At 41.7% G+C, this 19362-nt stretch overlaps 2 protein-coding genes across 2 annotated transcripts in view; both read left to right on the plus strand.

Annotated features, from left to right (window-relative positions):
- Positions 1-19362, plus strand: part of LOC110255634 (uncharacterized) — a 601290-nt gene that overhangs the window by 404172 nt on the left and 177756 nt on the right. The gene's annotated exons all lie outside the window — the stretch shown is intronic.
- DISP1 (dispatched RND transporter family member 1) overlaps positions 1-19362 on the plus strand; it is a 1033384-nt gene that overhangs the window by 4343 nt on the left and 1009679 nt on the right. The window lies entirely within an intron of this gene.

Below are 19362 nucleotides of genomic sequence, written 5' to 3' on the forward strand. Positions count from 1 at the left end.
GGGAAATCAGACTTTTGCTAAATGATAAAATTGAGTCAGTTGTTTGTTTGCATTTTGGCTTGTGTTGTCCTGCATTTCCCAAGTTGATGTAACAAGCATTTATAATTTTGTAAATAGGAAAAACAAATTAAGAGGGACGTGGCATTTTCAGGGCTTCACCCTAGGGAAAGACCAGGAGGAAGAGCCACATGATAGCTGCCCATGACCCCTCTAGGGAAGGGGATGGATGGAGGAAATTATCCTTGGATGTAGCTCTCAGGGTGTCTCTTTGAGTTCACACCCTCTGCCTGGACTTTCAGGGCGTCTATACTCTGGTAGAAGAAGACCGACTGACCCAAAACTTACCAAGTTCAGAATTAAGCCCTTCTAATAACCAAACCACTTTGCTGTGCAGCAGAAATTAACACAGCATTGTAAATCTACTATACTTCAAAAAAAATGTTTAAATACATTTTTTTAAAAAAATAATTATTCCCACATGGATAAGGGCCTTGAGTAATCTTGCAGGAGAGAACAGGCTTCAGTTTATGTAATTTTGGGTGTACGATTGCCAAAAAAGACAATGGAAAGGCCAAGAGTGTCTGTGTTCTGGATCTCACTGAAATCTTGGTTCAAACATATCCCCTCCAAACCAGTCCTTCTTCACCTTTCAAAGTCAGACTGCCCGTTTTTCATGTCCTGGTCTCAACCCTTAGCAGCTACAAGACCTCAGGGAAGTCTCTTAACATTAACGAGTTTCAGTTTCCTCACCTTAAAATAAGGATAATAATTATCCCTGTTTCATAGGGTTGGTCTAAAGATTAAATCCACATCAAGGGTTTAGGACAGCACACATAGAAAACACAATAAATGTAGCTTTTGTTATTATCTTTATTTATTCATAGCAATTGTTTTTACATTGGTTCTATGAATTTATCTTATTTATTATTAGTTTACTTTCCTATTATATATTTCCCTCACTCAGTATGATTTCCATGAAGGCAGGGGCCTTATCTGTCTTGTAAATGACTTGTTAAAACAGAGCCTGATAAATAGTGAGTGCTCAATAAATAATTATTTGTCACCAAAGCATCGCATGTGTGTCTGATAAGGTTTAATCCTCTTCCCTGGCTATATGGGCATGGCTGGGGTTAGCCCATTCATTATGCGTCCCCTGGGGATATGCTAGCAGCAGGAGGGTCACGTAGCAGAGGGGACCCAGGAAGCCAAGGAGTGCAATGATGAGAGTCTGGTGAAGATAGATGGGAGAAAAGCCTGCAGATCACCAAAGGAGGGCAGTTGGAACAGAATATGTTGCTGGAGATGCTAGGGCATCAAAGAGCCAAGGAGACAAAAGCAAAACGCAGAAGATGGGGAGGGCATCTAGAGGGGATGTGGGGCAGGCTGGCTGCATGAAAGGCAGGTATAAATGGAACGCCCAGCAAGGGCACACGTGGATGAGCCAGCTCTGTCACAAGCATGGCATTCCCGCCTCAAAACCTGGCTTGGACTTTGGTTATAGAAATTGGTTAGGCACTGTGGAAAGCAGTATGGAGGTACCTCAAAAAACGAAATATAGAACTCCCATATGATCCAGCAATCCCACTCTTGGGCATATATCAGGACAAAACTTTCCTTGAAAAAGATATATGTTCATTGCAGCACCATTCACAATAGCCAAGACATGGAAACAACCTAAATGTCCATCAACAAATACTTGGATTAAGAAAACATGGTATATATACACAATGGAATACTACTCAGCCATAAAAAAGAACAAAATAATGCCATTTGTGGCAACATGGATGGAACAAGAGACTGTCGTAAGTCAGAGTGAAGTAAGTGAAGTAAGTCAGAAAGAGAAAGACAGATACCATATGATATCACTTATATCTGGAATCTAATATATGGCACAAATGAACCTTTCCACAGAAAAGAAAATCATGGACTTGGAGAAGAGACTTGTGGTTGCCTAGGGCAAGAGGGAAGGAGTGGGATGTACCGGGAGTTTGGGGTTAATAGATGCAGACTATTGCCTTTGGAATGGATAAGCAATGAGATCCTGCTGTAGAGCACAGGGAACTATATCTAGTCACTTGTGATGGAGGATAGATAATGTGAGAAAAAGAATGTATACATATATGACTAGGTCACTTTGCTGTACAGTAGAAATTGACAGAACACTGGAAACCAACTATAACGGAAAAATTAAAAATCATTATAAAAAAAGAAATTTGTTGAGTAAAAAAATTTGAAAGAGCAGAAAAATGAAATAGCCTCCTCAAAATGATTCTCAGGCCCAATGAAGAACTTCCGTTAAACTTTCCCCAGTCACTCCAGCTAGCTACTTATATGGCATTTACCTTTCCCTGGCTTGTATTTTGAATAATTCGGGTTCAGCGCTTACCTGAACAACTAGACTGTAAACTGACCTTTTCTCCACCAAGGGTGGTTTTTCCTCATTTGATGAGACCAACACCATGCAAGACAAGGCAGACGTCACGCATCAAATGACACTTGCAAAATGGTTTTGAATGGTTGTAAGTTGATATAATCCTAACTCAGTCTCAGCACCAGTCACTTCCCTAAACAGTCCTCAGTTACAACTTTTTCTTTCTTTCTTTCTTTCTAATGGTCACACACATTTTGGTCCTGAATTGTTAAGCCATGTTTGTTACCTTAATCTCGGATTTTTCCATATGTGTATGTAGATTGCCCTGGTCTAAAATTGTAAATTCTTAGGACATAAACATTGTGTTCCATTTGTACTTCTGTCCTTGGAGTTAACAGAAACACTCAGCCCTAATTTTACAATATCCTGGAAGTATTTTTTAGTGATATCTACTTTTTCTTCCCTGGTAACTGTAGGTTAATGACCACATTCTTAAAATAATTTCCAATTAACTTGAATTTAAAAATACAACGTGGAGTTCCTGTTGTGTCACAGCAGAAACAAATTTGACTAGTATCCATGAGGATGCGGGTTCAATTCCTCACCTTGCTCAATGGGTTAAGGATCCGGTGTTGCTGTGAGCTGTGGTGTAAGTTGCAGACGTGGCTCGGATCCTGCCTTGCTGTGGCTGTGGTGTAGGCCGTCAGCTATAGCTCCAATTTGACCCCTAGCCTGGGAACTTCCATATTCTGTGGGTACAGCCCTAACAAGAAAAAAAAAGTGCCAGAAATTACTCTTTAAGGAAGTTGTTGGGAAAACGAATACAAACATTTGTGATTAAAAATGGATTAATGAAAGGATAACAGACTAACTGTATTACTGTCCACATGTAAAAGTGAGTTAATTGATGATGTTCAGGAGAAGGGCAGCTCAAGTATTTTCTGTGACAGATACGTTTGTTTTCTTTTTAAAAAAATACTTCTATTAAAGTATAGTCGATTTACAATGCTGTGCCAACTTCTGCTGTACAACAAAATAAGTCAGTCATATACACATTTTTTCTTTTTTTTAAATTTTATTTTCCATCAGGGTCTATCCCAGGAGACGGAGTATAGTTTCCCCTGCTACACAGTAGGACCTTCGTGTCTATCCATTCTCAATGTAAGAGTTTGCATCTATTAGCCCCAAACTCCCAGTCTGTCCCATCTCTTGTTTTCCGATATGCCTCATTTTCACGAAGTTGATCAGACCAGAAGTTGGATTACGACTTCACTGCCTGTGACTCACATGGAACGCTCCCTTTCTATCCAAATATCATGTTCCGGGATGATTTCAACTTTCAAGCTCTTGGCAGTGAAGAGAACCAAACACGGGCATGTCACACAGTGTGCCAGGCATCACAGTATTTATGCTCCTTTTTAAACAAAAGTTGCTTCAGACCAATTTTGACTTTGTTCAAGACTGACACTAAGTTTTTTTTTTTTTTTTAAAAAGGTGAACTTATGAAACCAAGGAATTTTCCAGTGAAATACATCGTGTGCCAAACCAAAGCAGCAAAATGGCATCAATTGGTGATCCTAATATGGCCCCAGTGCTGCTTCTCTCTGAGTAAGGGTTAGACATAGAAATGCTACAGCCAAGCTTGGCCTAGTGCGCTGTCATTTCCTGGCCCAGCCCTGAACAATAAGGGAACCCATTGGCCCCAGGGTCAGGAACGGGCCAGTGCAACTTCCCAGATGTCTTACTGTGATAAAATCTCAATAAATCTCAGGCAATACTTTATAAGTTACAGAGAACATTCATATATTTTACCTCCCATGATCCCAATGGTAATTCCTTGTGATGGGCAAGGCTGATGTTCTTATTGCTGTGTCCAGGGGTAGTTAGCACTTAATAGCTATTCATAGCATTGAAGTTGTTGAAGCCACATATCTCAGAACAGTAAAGAATGTTTAATGGTTTCTCCTAACTCAGCCACACTCGGTAAAACTGTGAGGACTTAAAGCCACACCTTATGCATTTTGTCTAATGCTCTTGAGCTTCTTTTCCCCCATTGGCTATTTACACCATCGCAAATGAACTCTTCCTATTGCCCCGTGGACTACAATGGTTTGAACAATCTTCCAAACAGGCTTAAATCTACTGAGTTACATGCTAATGAGAACAAGAGGGAGCTGGATAGGAAGCCGCATGAAGATAAAGGCTTTGGGTGTGGATCAAGTGGTCTTTAAAATAAATACAATAAAAATTATCCTGTAATCAGTAAACAGTAATATAATTAGAATTTTTTTTTCCTATTTACTTCCTTTAACATGCAATGGGCGGAAATGAGAGAAAAAAAAAAAGTCAAGGACTCAATCAAACAGATGGTTCTTGAGTTATTATTTTCCCCTTGATGTTGTTTACAAGAAGAAGAGGCTCGTTTAAGGACACGTGACTCCCAGATTTCAGTGGAACCAGCAGTTCTCTGTGAGAAGGAGAGAGGAAAACAGCGGGAAGAAAATTCAGATCATAAGCTTTTATTATGTGCATTATTATGCCTCATTAATTAACCCAACTGCTGTCCTGGTGACGTTCTGGTCCCACTTTACAGGAAAAAATTAGTCTGGATTGCCAAGTAAAGTAGACAATTACAGGAAGATCAAATTATGCCTACATTGCATTCTGCCGGGGCGTCAAGCCAAATTCATGTCAAATTCATAAGACTGGAATATCCTCACCAAAAACAGCCCTGAAGAACCGACGTCACAAGCCATTTGACGTCTACACAGAGGATGTATTGATCTTGCCCGAGTTTCCTTTCTCAGAATCACATAATAGGCCAAGACCCAGGGCTTTCTGAGCATCGTGTACTCCGTCACACACCAGCTGGCTTGATCCTTTGTTATGTCCCATAAAGCACAATGTGGTGGGGAAAACACCCCCACCTCATGAGCTCCTGGCTCCCATCCTGGCTGGCAGCTGTCACAGCCCTGTGGAGACAGCCTGGACACTGAAAGAGAATAATGGGAACCCCCAGGGTTGTTTTTCCACAGAGAACCCCTCGGTTCATCCATAATTGTGAGGAAGGCTTTTCCATGGAAGAATGACTGCAGCAGAAAAAAAGCCCACTCACTGTCCTGGAATGCTGATGTGTCCAGCACCAGAAATGCTGCCCTGAGGCGAATGGGAAGAATCATGACAAACGCTACCCTGGGGTGAATGGGAAGAATCATGACAGTGCTCCTAAGTGGAGTATATTTACCAAGGCTCAAAAAGGAGAGAAAAATGCACTGTATGACCACTACCGAGCAAAATGTTAAGAGTTTAAGTTTAGAAAGAAAGCTGCTCCCTGATGCCCGTTCTAGGCCATTCCTGCTTTGTGATCAAAGGTGTCCAAACCAAGGCCTTTTTCCAGGTTACTTCCCTGTGAGGCAGAGAGCCCCAACTCAGAGCTTTTCACTTCTCTTTTCTAGAAGATGTGCTGTGCACATAGGTAACATGTTCTGACAACGTTGCTTTGGAAATCAAAGTCCTAATTCATTCCTTCTGATCACGCATCCATTGGACGGGCACTCAATGCTTGGTACATTTACCAGGCACGAGATACTTCCAGGGTAATGAACAGTCTGTTTTCTTTAAGGGCTTCTAAAATAGCCAACCTTACAAATTGAAACCACCCGTATCGTGGCTCCCCAAGGTTCCCTGCTCAGACCTTTTGCCATCTTTCTCTTCCCATGTTCCTTGGCTGCGCTCGTGTGTTTTCACATCTTCAACTTCTGCTTGTTGATGAGCCCCAGGCTTGATTTTAACATCTCAGACTGTCTTCCTCTCTCTCGGGCTGAGACTTGTTTATACTATTTATTGTGGACATCTAAAGATTTCACAAAGTTAGTTTCTTCAAAGCCGACTAATTCCCATCCTCAGAATAGTTGTTCCTTCCCAGTGGGTAGACCTGTTGATACTATCATCTTTGTATTTCTTTTTTTTTTTTTTTTTTTAGAGTATAGTTGATTTAGAGAGTTGTTCCAATGTCTGCTGTACAGCATAGCGACCCAGTCATACATGCATAAACATTTTTTTTTTCCTCCTACTGTCATCCTTCAATTCTACCCCAGGAGATTGGATATGGTTCCCTGTGCTGTACAGTGGGACCCCATTGCTTATCCATTCTCAGTGTCAGAGTGTGCATCCTATTTCTTGAATCTACCACTTTACATCTTCATGGCTGCTCCTTCCTTCATCCTTATCATCCTCACCTCTTGCGTGGATTGCAGCAACAATCTTGCAACGAACACATCTGATCACACCTCTTCCCCAGATTCCCCTGTGAGCTCCGGGATCCTCGGCAGAGCATACACCATTCTCTGTGGTTTGGCAGCTCGTTAACTCTACCACCTGAGTTAATATTTCACTCGGGATTAGCATCACACATGCCAACCATTCTGAATTTCTTGCAGTTCCCTATCATGGTATGTTCCATCCCATCTGTAGGCTTTCATCGTACAGTGATTATTACCTATGTTGTCCCTCCTGCCAGCAATCACCTTTTCTTCCTTCACTCGGGTATCACCTAGGGATTTTTCAAGACTCCCAGAGGCACTGCTTCTCTTGGACCCCTCCTGCCCCTCTGTGCCCATCGTCAGTTCCTTCCCTCTTTGTCTGCATATAGTGTCTTCTTCACCCTTCAAGAAGTGGAGTCTGTTTGTCCCTCATTCCTGACTTTCTATGAAGCAGAAATGATGTTCTGAGCTCAGACCTAAAGAGGGCTGGCTGCTGGTCACATTCTCCCTTGGAAAAAGCCAGCAGACGTGCAAGTTCACCCTCAAAGCCGCCATGTTGGGAGGAATCCCAAGCTGGCACATGGAGGGACCACACAGAGGAGAACCAAGGAACCCAGACAGCAGTGATAACTTAGATGCTGGTCATGTGACTTCTGTCACACTGTTCCAGCCTGACCCCCACTGGTCAAGCCATTCTGTGAATGTCCAGACTTTGTGGAACAGAGACAAACCAACCCTCCTGTGCTCTAACTTCTTGACTGCAGAATTATACACAAGTGAGTGGCGGGTATCTTCACGTCCTATGTTTGGAGGTATCATTTGCAGCATGGATGACTGAAATACTCTCTGTCTCTGGCATGGGTTCTTCTCCCATAATCTTCTTAGTGCCATTGTGGGCCTCCTGTACTATCCCAATGCAGTCCTCAAAATGAAATTTCCTTTCCCTGTATTCCCTCCTTGCCACAATTGTCTCTCTTTAAGCTTGTGAAAATTCATTATCTTATCAGCTGGCAGAATTCCTTTAAGAAGGAAACTGTCTACATATGTAAAGATAAGTTTCTGAGCCCCTGAAAATAGAAGAATAAGACTTTGTGAGCAAGAACCAAGGCCTCTGAGGATCATATTAAACTGAGTCTGTCTGGGAAGGGAAGAATAATTTTCCTTTGAAGGAGGAGGAAGGAGAGAGAGGAAAGCGAGAGGAGTCTGAAATGCCCTGTGAGTTAGGGGACTGTGGGGGAGGTAAGCAGACAGTGCCCTGTGGGAGACGACTAAGGCACACTTTGAAATCAGGGTAAGCGATGCACGGTTTGAAACTGCTTTAGATTTTGATGTGTAAATGTTTCTTCCTCCCTTGCCCATATCCCCACCACGAAACCACTTGTAAATCTTAGCAGTTTACACCAGTAGAGTTTTTGTGTGAATGGGATATTTGTGTATGAATCATGGGGAACATATCAGAGACCAACAGTCAGAGGTGACCTGAGAATATCACCTCCAAAGAAAATGACAGAAAGTGAGAGGAGGGCCACGGAATCTTTTGTTTAAGCTAAAATTACTTGGAGTTCAAGGGGCCAGAAAAATAACTGACTCAGGGTTTATGGGTTACTTCTGGATTCCCAGCACCTAGTTTGGCACCTGGCACATTGTGGTTTTCAATAAGCATTTGCTGAATAAATGAAAGAAAGAATGAAAAGACGATTTACAGGGTAAAGTGTGGCTCCTTCAAAACCTTCGTGCAATGGCAGAACAGCATGAGATCAAGAATCAGAGAACCCGTGCTTGAGTGTCACTCTCAGGAAACACTGAGCAAATTGCTTTTCTGATTCAGTCCCCTCATCTGTAAAGTGGAGTTAATAGTAATGCCACAGGAGTTTCCCCATGGCCCAGTGGGCTAAAGACTTGGCATTATCACTGCAGCAGCTTGTGTCAGGACCAAGGAAAATTTTTTTTTTTTTTCTGCTTTTTAGGGCCACACCCTAGGCATATGGAAGTTCCCACGTTAGGGGTATAATTGGAGCCACAGCTGCCGGCCTACACCACAGCCACAGCAACTTGGGATCCGAGCCACATCTGCAACCTACCCCACAGCTCATGGCAACACCAGATCATTGACCCACTGTTCGAGGCCAGGGATCAAACCCGCATCCTCATGGATCGTAGTCAGGTTCATTAGCCACTGAGCCAGCAAGGGAACTCCTAAGACCAAGGAAAATTTTAAACTGTGTGACTACATGGATTCTGACACCCAAATAGCAGTTCCAAAAAATGCATTCTTTTGCCAAATTGGACTTTCCCCCTTGACCATCCCTCATCAAAAAAGAACACTGTCTCTTAGGGTTGGTCCCCTGCAAGCACGCTTGTTTCCCTCCTCTCACTCCGCATGCCCTGCCTTCCCTGGACAAGTGGCTCACATTTCCTTTCTCCTCTGCCCTATAAAATGATGATGAGACTCCTTGGACTCATGATTGAGATTCCAATAAATATCCCTACAGCACCAAGTTAACTTCGATCTCTGGTTTTTGTGACATGGAAAATGAAAGTCATTGATTTCTGCTCTAATCTTTATTGCTCATTTTCTTCCGCTGACCTTGGGTTTATTTGCTCTTCCTTATGACTGTATATATATATTTTTTTGTTTGTTTGTTTGTTTTCAGGGCTACACCTGCAGCATATGGAAGTTCCCAGGCTAGGGGTCGAATCGGAGCTATTAGCTGCTGGCCGACGCCACAGCCACAACAGTGCAGGATCTGAGCCGCATCTGCCATCTACACCACAGCTCATGGCCATGCAGGATCCTCAACCCACTGAACGAGGCCAGGGATCGAACCCAAATTCTCATGGATACTGAGCCACGATGGGAACTCCCCTTCTGGTTATCTTTAAAGTGAAAGCCAAGGTTAATGATAGGAGACCCTTTTTTTCTAATAAGGATGTTCAATGCTCTATCTTCCCCCTGAGTTCTGATCTACTGGCACCCACATGTTCTGATGGGTTATGCTTTCATTTTCATTCAATTCAAACTGCTTTCGATTTCTCCTCTTGATTATTTCTTTGACTCATGGGTTATTTTGAGTCTGTTAAGTAATTTCCAAATGCTTGGAGATTTTCCACATATCTTTTAGTTATTGACTTATAATTTAATTCCATTGTGGTTAGAGAACAATTGTAGGATGATTTAAATCCTTTGAATGTATTGAGCTTTACTTTATTGCACAAAATGTGGTCTATCTTAGTACTTGTTCCATGTGCCCTTGAACTGAATTTTTATTCTGTTGTTGTTGAGTGAAGGGTTCTGTGAGTGCCGCATAGGTAAACTTAATAGTATTGCTCTAGTGTGCTCTATCTTAACTGATTTTCTATTTATGTCATAGATACCTGAACGAAGACTGATCTAATGCCTTACTGTAATTGTGGGTTTATCTTTCTTTCAGTTTTGCTTTCTATCAATTTTTTCTTTATGGCTTTTGAAGTTTTATGCATCAGCATTCAGAATTGTCATAGCCACTTGATGAATTTATCCCTTATGAGTTACAAAATGATCCTTTATTCATTGTAATATTCTTTTTTTTTTTTATTTTCCCACTGTACAGCAAGGGGGTCAGGTTATCCTTACATGTATACATTACAATTACGGTTTTTCCCCCACCCTTTCTTCTGTTGCAACATGAGTATCTAGACATAGTTCTCAATGCTATTCAGCAGGATCTCCTTGTAAATCTATTCTAAATTGTGTAATATTCTTTTTTTAAGTATAGTTGATTTACAGTGTTTCTTCAATTTCTGTTGTATAGCAAAGTATTCTTTGCTCAGAAACCTACTTTGTCTGCTAATAATTTAGCCACTCTAGCTTTCTTTTGTTTTTCCTTTCTTTTATTTTTATCGTTATACTTAGAGTGGATTTCTTGTAGGTAGCATATTGTTATGTCTTGCTTTTTTACATAATCCAACAGTCTCTGGCTTTTAATTGAAATTTTAGACCATTTGCATTTAGTATGATTAAAGTTGAGTTTAAAACTGCCATTTTGGTAATTATTTTCTATTTATTCCATTTGCTTTTTATTTTTTTTATTCTTCAGCCCTGTTTTGTATTAATTATTTTCTATGAATTCTATTTTATTTCCTTTATGGCTGAGTAGAGTAACTCATGTTATTGTTCTTTTATGTAATTATTTTAGGGTTTAAAAATCACATGTTTAACTTATCATAGACCTTTTTCAAGTGCTGTATTTCTAGTTTAGGAAATTCAAGAGTGCACTTTAATTTCCTCTTTCTGGCCTTATGCTATTGCTGTCATAGCTACTATTTCTATGTATTTTATAAATCCAACAATATGTTTTTATTAAATTTTCTTTAAATGGCTAATTATCTTCAAATTCATAGCTTCAATTATTTTTAAAGAGTCTAATTACCATTTCCATATTGAGTTGCATTAATATTTTGGATATAACCTCTGTTGGTCATATTATTTGCAAATATTTTCTCCTATTCAGTAGCTTTTTTTCTTTTAACCCATGGTTAACTTGGCTGTGCAAAAACTTTTAAATTTAATCAGACTGCATTTTTTTTTTGGAGGATATTTAAAATTAGCTTTAATTTTCTTTTAGTTTATAAGAATAATTCTAGACTGCATTTTTTAATGTTTGCTTTTGTTCCTTTGCCTGAGGAGACAGATGCAGAAAAAAATATTGCTACACCATATGTCAAAAACCGTTTTGCCTATGTTCTCTTCTAGGGATTTTATGGTTTCTGTTCTTACACTTAGTTCTTTAATCTGTTTCTGAGTTTATTTTTGTATATAGTATTTGGAAATGTTCTAATTTCATTATTTTACATGTAGCTGTCCAGTTTTCCCTGCATCACTTGTTGAAGAGACTCTCTTTTCCCCATTTTATATTTTTTTTCTTCTGTGTTAGATTAATCGATCATATACATGCATGGGTTTAGTTCTGGGCTCTCTATTCTGTTTGTTCTGTTCCACTGGTCTATGTGTCTATTTTTCTCCTAGTTTCATACTGTTTTGATTACTATAGCTTTGTAGTACGGTTTGAAATCCAGGAGCATTATACCCCCAGCTTTGTTCATTTTTCTCAAGATTGCTTTGTCTATTTGGAATATTTTGTGGTCCCATCTATATTTTAGGATTTTTGTTCTAGTTCTGTGAGAAATATTATCGATGTTTTGATAGGGATTTTATTAAATCTGTAGATTGTTTCGAGTAGTATGGACATTTTAAAGATACGTCAAATGAACTTAGGCTATCTTTCCATGTCTCCATATCATCTTCAATTCCCTTTATAAATGCTACATAGTTTTCAGAGTAAGGTCTTTCACATCCGTATTTTATTCATAGATATTTTATTTTTAGGATTTGATTTTAACTGCAGTTGTTTTCTTGCTTTCTCTTTGATAGTTCATACAACTCAATTAAAAAAACCCACAAACAATATGATTAAAATATGAGCAGAAAACCAAACTAGCTAAACAGACGCTTTTTTCCAAAGAAGACATACAGTCAATAGACATATGAAAAAATTCTCAAATTTGCTAACCATCAGGGAAATGCAAATAAAAACCACAATGAGATCTCATCTCACACTGTCAGAATGGCTATCATCAAAAATACCACAAATAACAAATGTTAGTGAGGATGTGGAGAAAAGGGAACCCTAGTAAATGGCTGGGGGAATGTAAATTAGTGCAGCCAGTCTGTGGAAAATAGTATAGAGATTCCTCAAAAAACTAAAAATAGAACTATCATATGATTCAGCAGTTCCACTTCTGGGTATATATCCAAAGAAAATGAAAACAATAATTTGATAATACACATACACCCCAGTGTTCACAGCAGCAGTATTTATAATAACCAAGATATGGGAGCAACTTAAGTGTCCATCAACAGTTGGTCAAAGACATTGCCAAAAAGCTGGTGGAATTTAGATGGAAATTTCATTTCCTTCAACCAAACCAACGTGCAACTCAGTCACTGTCAGAACTGATAGCCAAGGAACTCAAAGTCATTTGAAAGCAATTTTCTAGGAAAGATAAACTGTGGCACAATACATTTATCAACTCTGGGGAGGAAATCTTAATATGCATTCTGCCCTCTCTCTCCACTTGGCACTTAAGACGTTGCTACTCCCTTGTGAATTTGGGAAGTTGGTCATAGCGGCAGCCTCAGTCACCAGGTTTTAGCTGAGTTTCCCACCCTTTTTGTACAGTATCCAATGACTCCCCAAAGCTGAGCGAGTCAACTGGCCAAAAATGAAAGTGTTTTTCAGCTTCCATGTGCATCAGGTTTGCTAATATTTCCTTGTGCAAAGCAGCACATGGCCAGGTCCAATTCAGAATGAAAGAGCCTTCCAAGTTACATGGCCAGGAGGGTGGGTACAGGGAGGGCAAAGAAGCTGTGGACATTCCATTTTTGTAACCTCTTCTAAGCTCCCTCCACATGGAGGGGACATGGTGAGTGGGGAGGAAGTGTTCGCGTTGTCCCCTGGGTGGGAATTAATACCGTTGAGTGGATCCCGAGCTGACTGAGACACAAGACAGGTACCAATTCTGCAAAGGGTTTATTTGGGTACAAGGAAGAGCTAATAAATACATCATTTTAAAGTCTCTCCCAAGAAAACCACTGGACTACTTTAAGTATCTATTTTTAGATAAAAGTTGAGACTTCACAGAATCCTGTCCATTACTATCTAGGAATATTTTATACTTGGCACATGGACAATGCACAGATTTTCTTTAAAAGCAGTATTGCTATAATTCTCACACCCCTCCTAGAACGTATAGGACTTGACTGCCTCTGAAAGGTGACTTGCTAATTTTGACTAATGACCCAGCTAATGAACATCACAAAGAGACTCCTAACCTCCTCGTTTTTCATTTCCCACTGTGGGAAAGGAGGCTTGGTTGTGAAGCCAGCATCAGAACGAATAGAATTGTTCTTAACGGGAGACTCTGCATGGCCCGCCCATTACCATGAGCAGGAACGGCACTGGCAGGCATCCAAAAATGGCATGTCACGAATTATCTTTGTTTTATGTTTCTTTGTCATCCGTGGTTAATATTTCCTGGTGCATCAGGAAAGGATTACATCTTGCTGCATAGGCTTCCTTCTCTACTGATGGCCTTTGCAATTTGTCATACATTGTTGGTCGTTAAATAAGCATGTCTTTCAAACGTGACTGGTCTGGGAACAGTTTAGACTAGCAATCCTAAGAAAAAGCCACCCCTCTTTCCTAAGTCAGGTTCCTTTCTGTAGAACTGTATTATGTTGGGCTTTGTTCTGTTTCCTGCTTTGGGCCAATAATGGGGCTTTAGTGTCCCTTGCTTGTTTTGAAGAAGGATGACACATTTCCTGCCGCTCTTTCTATAAGCAGGCAGCTGTGGAAACATCACGGTAATGAAGCAAACATCATGTGGGTACCCAGCGCGGGCTGCTAAAGAGTCACCATCATTCTGTTCTTGCTCTGGGACACCTCTGCTGATAAAAACGGGGGAATCAGTAGCATTTCTCATCGAAGGTCCTTGCCCCTGGCATCAACAACCATGGCCTTTCCCCTTTCTCAGCCAGTGTTGTAAGGTAACTCTGGGGCATTGTCCACGTCCAGGGCATTGTTATCTGGGCACAGCCAACCATTTGGAATGCAAAGATTTTACTACGATAAGAAAGAGCCTTGAGGACACAGCTCTACATAGACTAGATAAATTTCAGACATCACACCATGCCGCTTAACTCACTTAGATACAGGCAAAACTATACATTGTGGTTATAAGTTAATTTTCTGTCTTAATTCTCAGTGGAAACAGCTTTTCTGCATATTTGGGGAATGTAAACCATATGTTTAATACTTTATTTGTGCAAGTCCAACAGTGCTTCTCTCTCGACACTTGTGTTAATTTTTACAATAAACTAGGGCTAGTTCAAGTAAGTTACATTTCTTTTTTTTCTGTCTTTGTATTATAAAACCAAATATGGAGACATAACGTCCACCCCAAGCTAATGCAGGGCTTAATGAGCTATTATAAGAGGAATATCACTGCCACCAGGTCAAGAAATAAAATCTGCTACCACTTCAGAAGCTATGCCAAGTGACACCTCCCTATGCCCCGTGCCCAAATTTAATCATGGTTTGTGTTTTTACAGTGGCCATTTTCCCACCTCTCTTTGTGGTTTTTATCACCCATGCGAGCAGTTGTCATACATTATTTTTTTCTTATAATAATTTTGTATGGACTTTAACCTCAAGTCGTTTCTGTATTTTTTTTTTTTGTAAAATTAATTTTCCCCAACTTTTAGAAAGAAACGTGGTTCAGGGAAGCTTTTCTTACTTCATGGAATTCCTTGATATATTGTTTTCTTGTGCTCAAAAATGTGTTTTGCTTCTGAACTTTTCTTTTTTCCTTTTCCACACTTTTCTCTGCACCTCCTATTATTTCATCCCCATTGTCCCTATTTTTATCAATCTTGATTCAACTCCTGGAAGTTTGTGCGTGGATCCACCTGTAAAGGAGGGTGAGTGGGTCACTTTTGAGGATTCACTGGGGACTTTTGACTCCAGCCCCCACAGTACTTACAACAGGCCTGTTTTATTAATTCACAATTATATTGGGAAAAAAAAAAAAAAAAAAAAAAAAAAAAAAACCTCTCCTAGTTTTACCTGCTATTTTTTTTTTTTTCTTTTTCGGCTTTTTAGAGCCTCACCTGCAGCATATGGAGGTTCCCAGGCTAGGGGTCCAATCAGAGATGCAGCCACCGACCTACACCACAGCTCACAGCAACAATGGATCCTTAACCCACTGAGCAAGACCAGGGATTGAACCTGTGTCCTCATGGAGGGTTAGTCGGATTCGTTGACTGCTGAGCCACGATGGGGACTCCTCAGCTGCTAATTTGAAATTGGCCCATGACATTTTCTACTGCACACCATGGGCTACTTTGAATTTCCCTGGATCTTAGGTATTTCAGGCTCTTCAAATACCAATGATCTGCAGGTTGCTGGTAGTTCGAACTCATTCCTTTGTTGTTTGAGAATTATGTTATCTAGTTTTATTTTAAAATGTCAGCATGTGGTTTGAGGTTTGCTCTCTAGTTATTCTGCCTTGTGTCATGTTGGGGTTGGGAAATATCAGAAGACAATGTAGGTGATGCTGCAGCCCTGCTTCCAGAATCACATTTTAATTGGCTTATTAGAAGTTAAGTCACGTGCCCAATAAAATGTGAGTGAAATAAAAGTGCCTGAAGAAGCCTGTGGTAGGAGACGCACTTTAGAGTTCATTAAAATAACAGTACCAGGACTCCAGTTTTCACCCCAAGGCCACCAGTCCTTTTTAAAGTGTTTCATTTCCTAGGTCAAATTTACTCTCGTAACAAACGGTTTCAGCCATGGATAAAGAGCTGGCTGTGTTGTTGGACTTACCTGGCTGGGTTCAGCTCTGGCTAAGCCATGGATTATTTCTGTGAACTTGGGTAAAGTTGGTTAAATTATCTGAAATGCATCTGAAAGTCAAAGAAAATGATATTCCTCTTATGAATCGAAAATTTCCCAGGCTCATCTCACAATCTCTGTCTCGGACCACTCATTCCCAGCAACCAGCGGTACCACAAATTCCGGTTGACATTACTCAATACACAGCTCTTGAATTTGCTTTCTTTTTTCCTCTCCATCACTCCTGTTACTGCTGCCTTTATGCAAACGATCGTCTTATATTTCTCGGACCAGTTAAATCCTTGCCTCAATTACCCACCCGCAGGCCCTCTGGCCCCCCTCACAGCCATTCCTTACACTCGGCCGGAATAATTTCAAAACATCATTTTGCCAACCTCTTGCTTCAGTAATGCTGACTAGAGGAAGTCTTTTCTTAAAACGCCTCATGAGCTCATTGCTTGTGAAATTTAGGTGGCAAAACGTGTCTTGAACTGAAGGTCTGGCCCTTCCCGCCTCCTGAGCTTTGCCTGCCTGGCCCTCTGCAGTGACCACGCCAGTGTCATCACGCTGCTGATCCTGCTCCTCCTCCTCACCGCTCTTCCTCTCGTCGGGGACTTTGCACATGCCCCCCCCTTCTGGAATGCCTCTTCTCTCCCATCTTCGATGTGGGTTCCATCCCTGGCGCCCATCCGTGGGTTAAGGATCTGGCATTGCCATGACCTGTGGTGTAGGTCACAGACATGGCTTGGACCTGGCATTGCCATGGCTGTGGGGTAGGCCGGCAGCGGCTGCTCTGATTTGACCCATCGCCTGGGAACCTCTGTATGCCAGGGGTGCAGCCATAAAAAGGAAAGAAAAACGTCTAATGATTCTTCATATCTCAGTGTAAGAATGCATTTCTCAGGGAAGTGTGCCCTGCCCTCCTGAGTACAGAACTGCTGTAGCGCTTGCGGCCTCCTTCAGAACAGGCTACCCTTGCTTATGAAAGTCTATAATTAACCCCTCTTTACGCCTCTAGACCTTCAACTCCGCGCAGACAGGGAACGTTTTTTGTTGGCCATTGTATTCGCAGCACAAGGCCGGCACGTGGTATTTAGAAAATTTTATTATGAATAAATATGAATCAATGAGTGAACAAATGTTTTTAAGATTGTAGTGAAGACAAGAAAAGTTTATTCGTGCTTTGAACGGGCCTCAGTCATTTTGGTTTGGGCAGAATTAGGTTCTTTTACGTACATCTCAGTAGCCACCAAATTGCTGAAGGTCAGGGGGTTCGTTGCTTGCTCCCGACCTCTCTAAAGAGCTTTCACGAGAGCAAGTCTCAGATCACATTTGGCCACGGCACCAACCAGCCAACCACAGTTCTGTAAAGACACGAAGCCTCACCACCCCTCTTGCGCTCGGAGAAAACTATAGGACAGATGCACCTGAGGCCAAACCACCCGTGTCCCTCCCTGAGCTGAAATTCTTAATCGATTTGTGACATTTGGGGAGAATGTCCTTTAGGTTGTAACAATCCGACTGTTGAGGAGTCTCGAGGTCCCGGACCTACACGGAGCCGGAGTTATAGCCCTCAAGCTCAACGATCAAGCTCTAACCGTTTTTTAGACTCCTGACTGATTTCTTTGCCCTGGAATATCCCTTTCGTAACATCCTGGAACTCTGAGATAAAAGAGCGCCGTAAAGAATAAAGCAGTTCCTGTGTATGCGTGATGACTGCAGGCAGAAAGCGAGTAAGTAGAGAGGAAGTGCCCTCATCTGAAAAACATGTGAGGTCATTGTTCTCTAGCCCTGTAATAGGAGCTGCCCGCAATCCAGCTAATTTTGATTTCTAATGAACATCCGCGGAGCAGCTGAAGGCTGAGGCTTCTTGGGGCCACAGCGACTGAGGGGAAAACAGCAAGGCCGTATCTGCCTCTCACAGGAGCATGAAGGTGACATAAACACTTCCTCAAAAGAAAGGCCACTGGAATCATCCAAGGGGGGTCCATTTTCAAAGGGGTCATCCAGAAGTGTCCTCTTGTTACCAGAAAAAACAAATTGCAGGAACAGGATGTAATAATCCTTTGGATTCGATTAGCGATTCACGACTGGGTGATTCCACGTCCCGAAGGGACGTGTGATAATCTGGGGATGGTTTTGGTTGTCGCCTTTGGGTGCTGCGGTCAGGCGGGAGGTAGGGCTAGAGATGCAGCCCGGCCCTGAGCTCTGGCAGGGCGGCCCTCGCAGCACGGGGCTCGTTACCCAGATCAACATGCTGGGAGCGATGCTGCCGAGAAAGCCGCGGTCAGCTCGAAGCTGCGGCGCTGTGGGAGCTCCGCAGGACCTGAGATCAGTGGACCCGTCCGTGTCTGGACTTGAGGCCTGATGCCAGTTGCCACGTAGCCGAAGCCAAGCTAAGTCCGAGTTCTTTCTGCTCCATCACACCCTCATTGAACACAAAATCTAGTTTTCTCACCTCTAGGACATAATCTGAAGATAAATGAAAGGTGACTCTTTCAGTGACATAAGACATTTACATGCGATTAAAAATGCGGCTTGAGGAGTTTCCATCGTGGGCAGTGGTTAACGAATCCGACTAGGAACCATGAGGTTGCGGGTTCAGTCCCTGCCCTTGCTCAGTGGGTTAAGGATCCAGCATTGCCGTGAGCTGTGGTGTAGGTCGCAGACGAGGCTAGGATCCCGCGTTGCTGTGGCTCTGGCGTAGGCTGGAGGTTGCAGCTCCGATTGGACCCTTAGCCATGTGCCAAGGGAGCAGCCCAAGAAATGGCAAAAAGACAAAAATAAATAAATACAAAATAAAAATGTGGCTTGACTTTTAAAGGCAAGTGTTTTGGTTTTGTTTTTTGTTTTCCGTGTTGTTGCTTTTTCCTTTTTTTTAGGACCAAACCGGCTTCATATGGAGGTTCCCAGGCTAGAGGGTTGTATTGGAGCTACAGGGGCCGGCCTACACTACAGCCACAGCAACGCTGGATCTTTAACCCACTGAGCGAGGCTGGGGATCAGACTTGCACCCTCATGGATTCTAGTTGGGTTGGTAACCTGCTGAGCCGCGACGGGAGCTCCCCAGGTATTTTTGTTCTTGTACATTATCTTTAATAGTCTTCCCCAAACTTATGATTCTTCCATCCTTCTCTTTCCTACCTCTTCATTTTGTTCTCATCTCTTATTAACAACTCAGTGTATAACCTTTTGCAGTTTTCTATGCTTAGAGAAATGTAGAGACATAAATACGTATACCGTTTACATAGTCATACATGGTTTTTTTGTGGGTGGCTTCATATTATGCATGATTTGC

The sequence above is a fragment of the Sus scrofa genome, chromosome 10 (genome assembly GCF_054392235.1).
Source record: "Sus scrofa isolate SSC_HxYL_T2T_F1_AM1 chromosome 10, Sscrofa_HxYL_maternal_Yorkshire_Landrace_v2.0, whole genome shotgun sequence".
NCBI classification, from domain to species: domain Eukaryota; kingdom Metazoa; phylum Chordata; class Mammalia; order Artiodactyla; family Suidae; genus Sus; species Sus scrofa.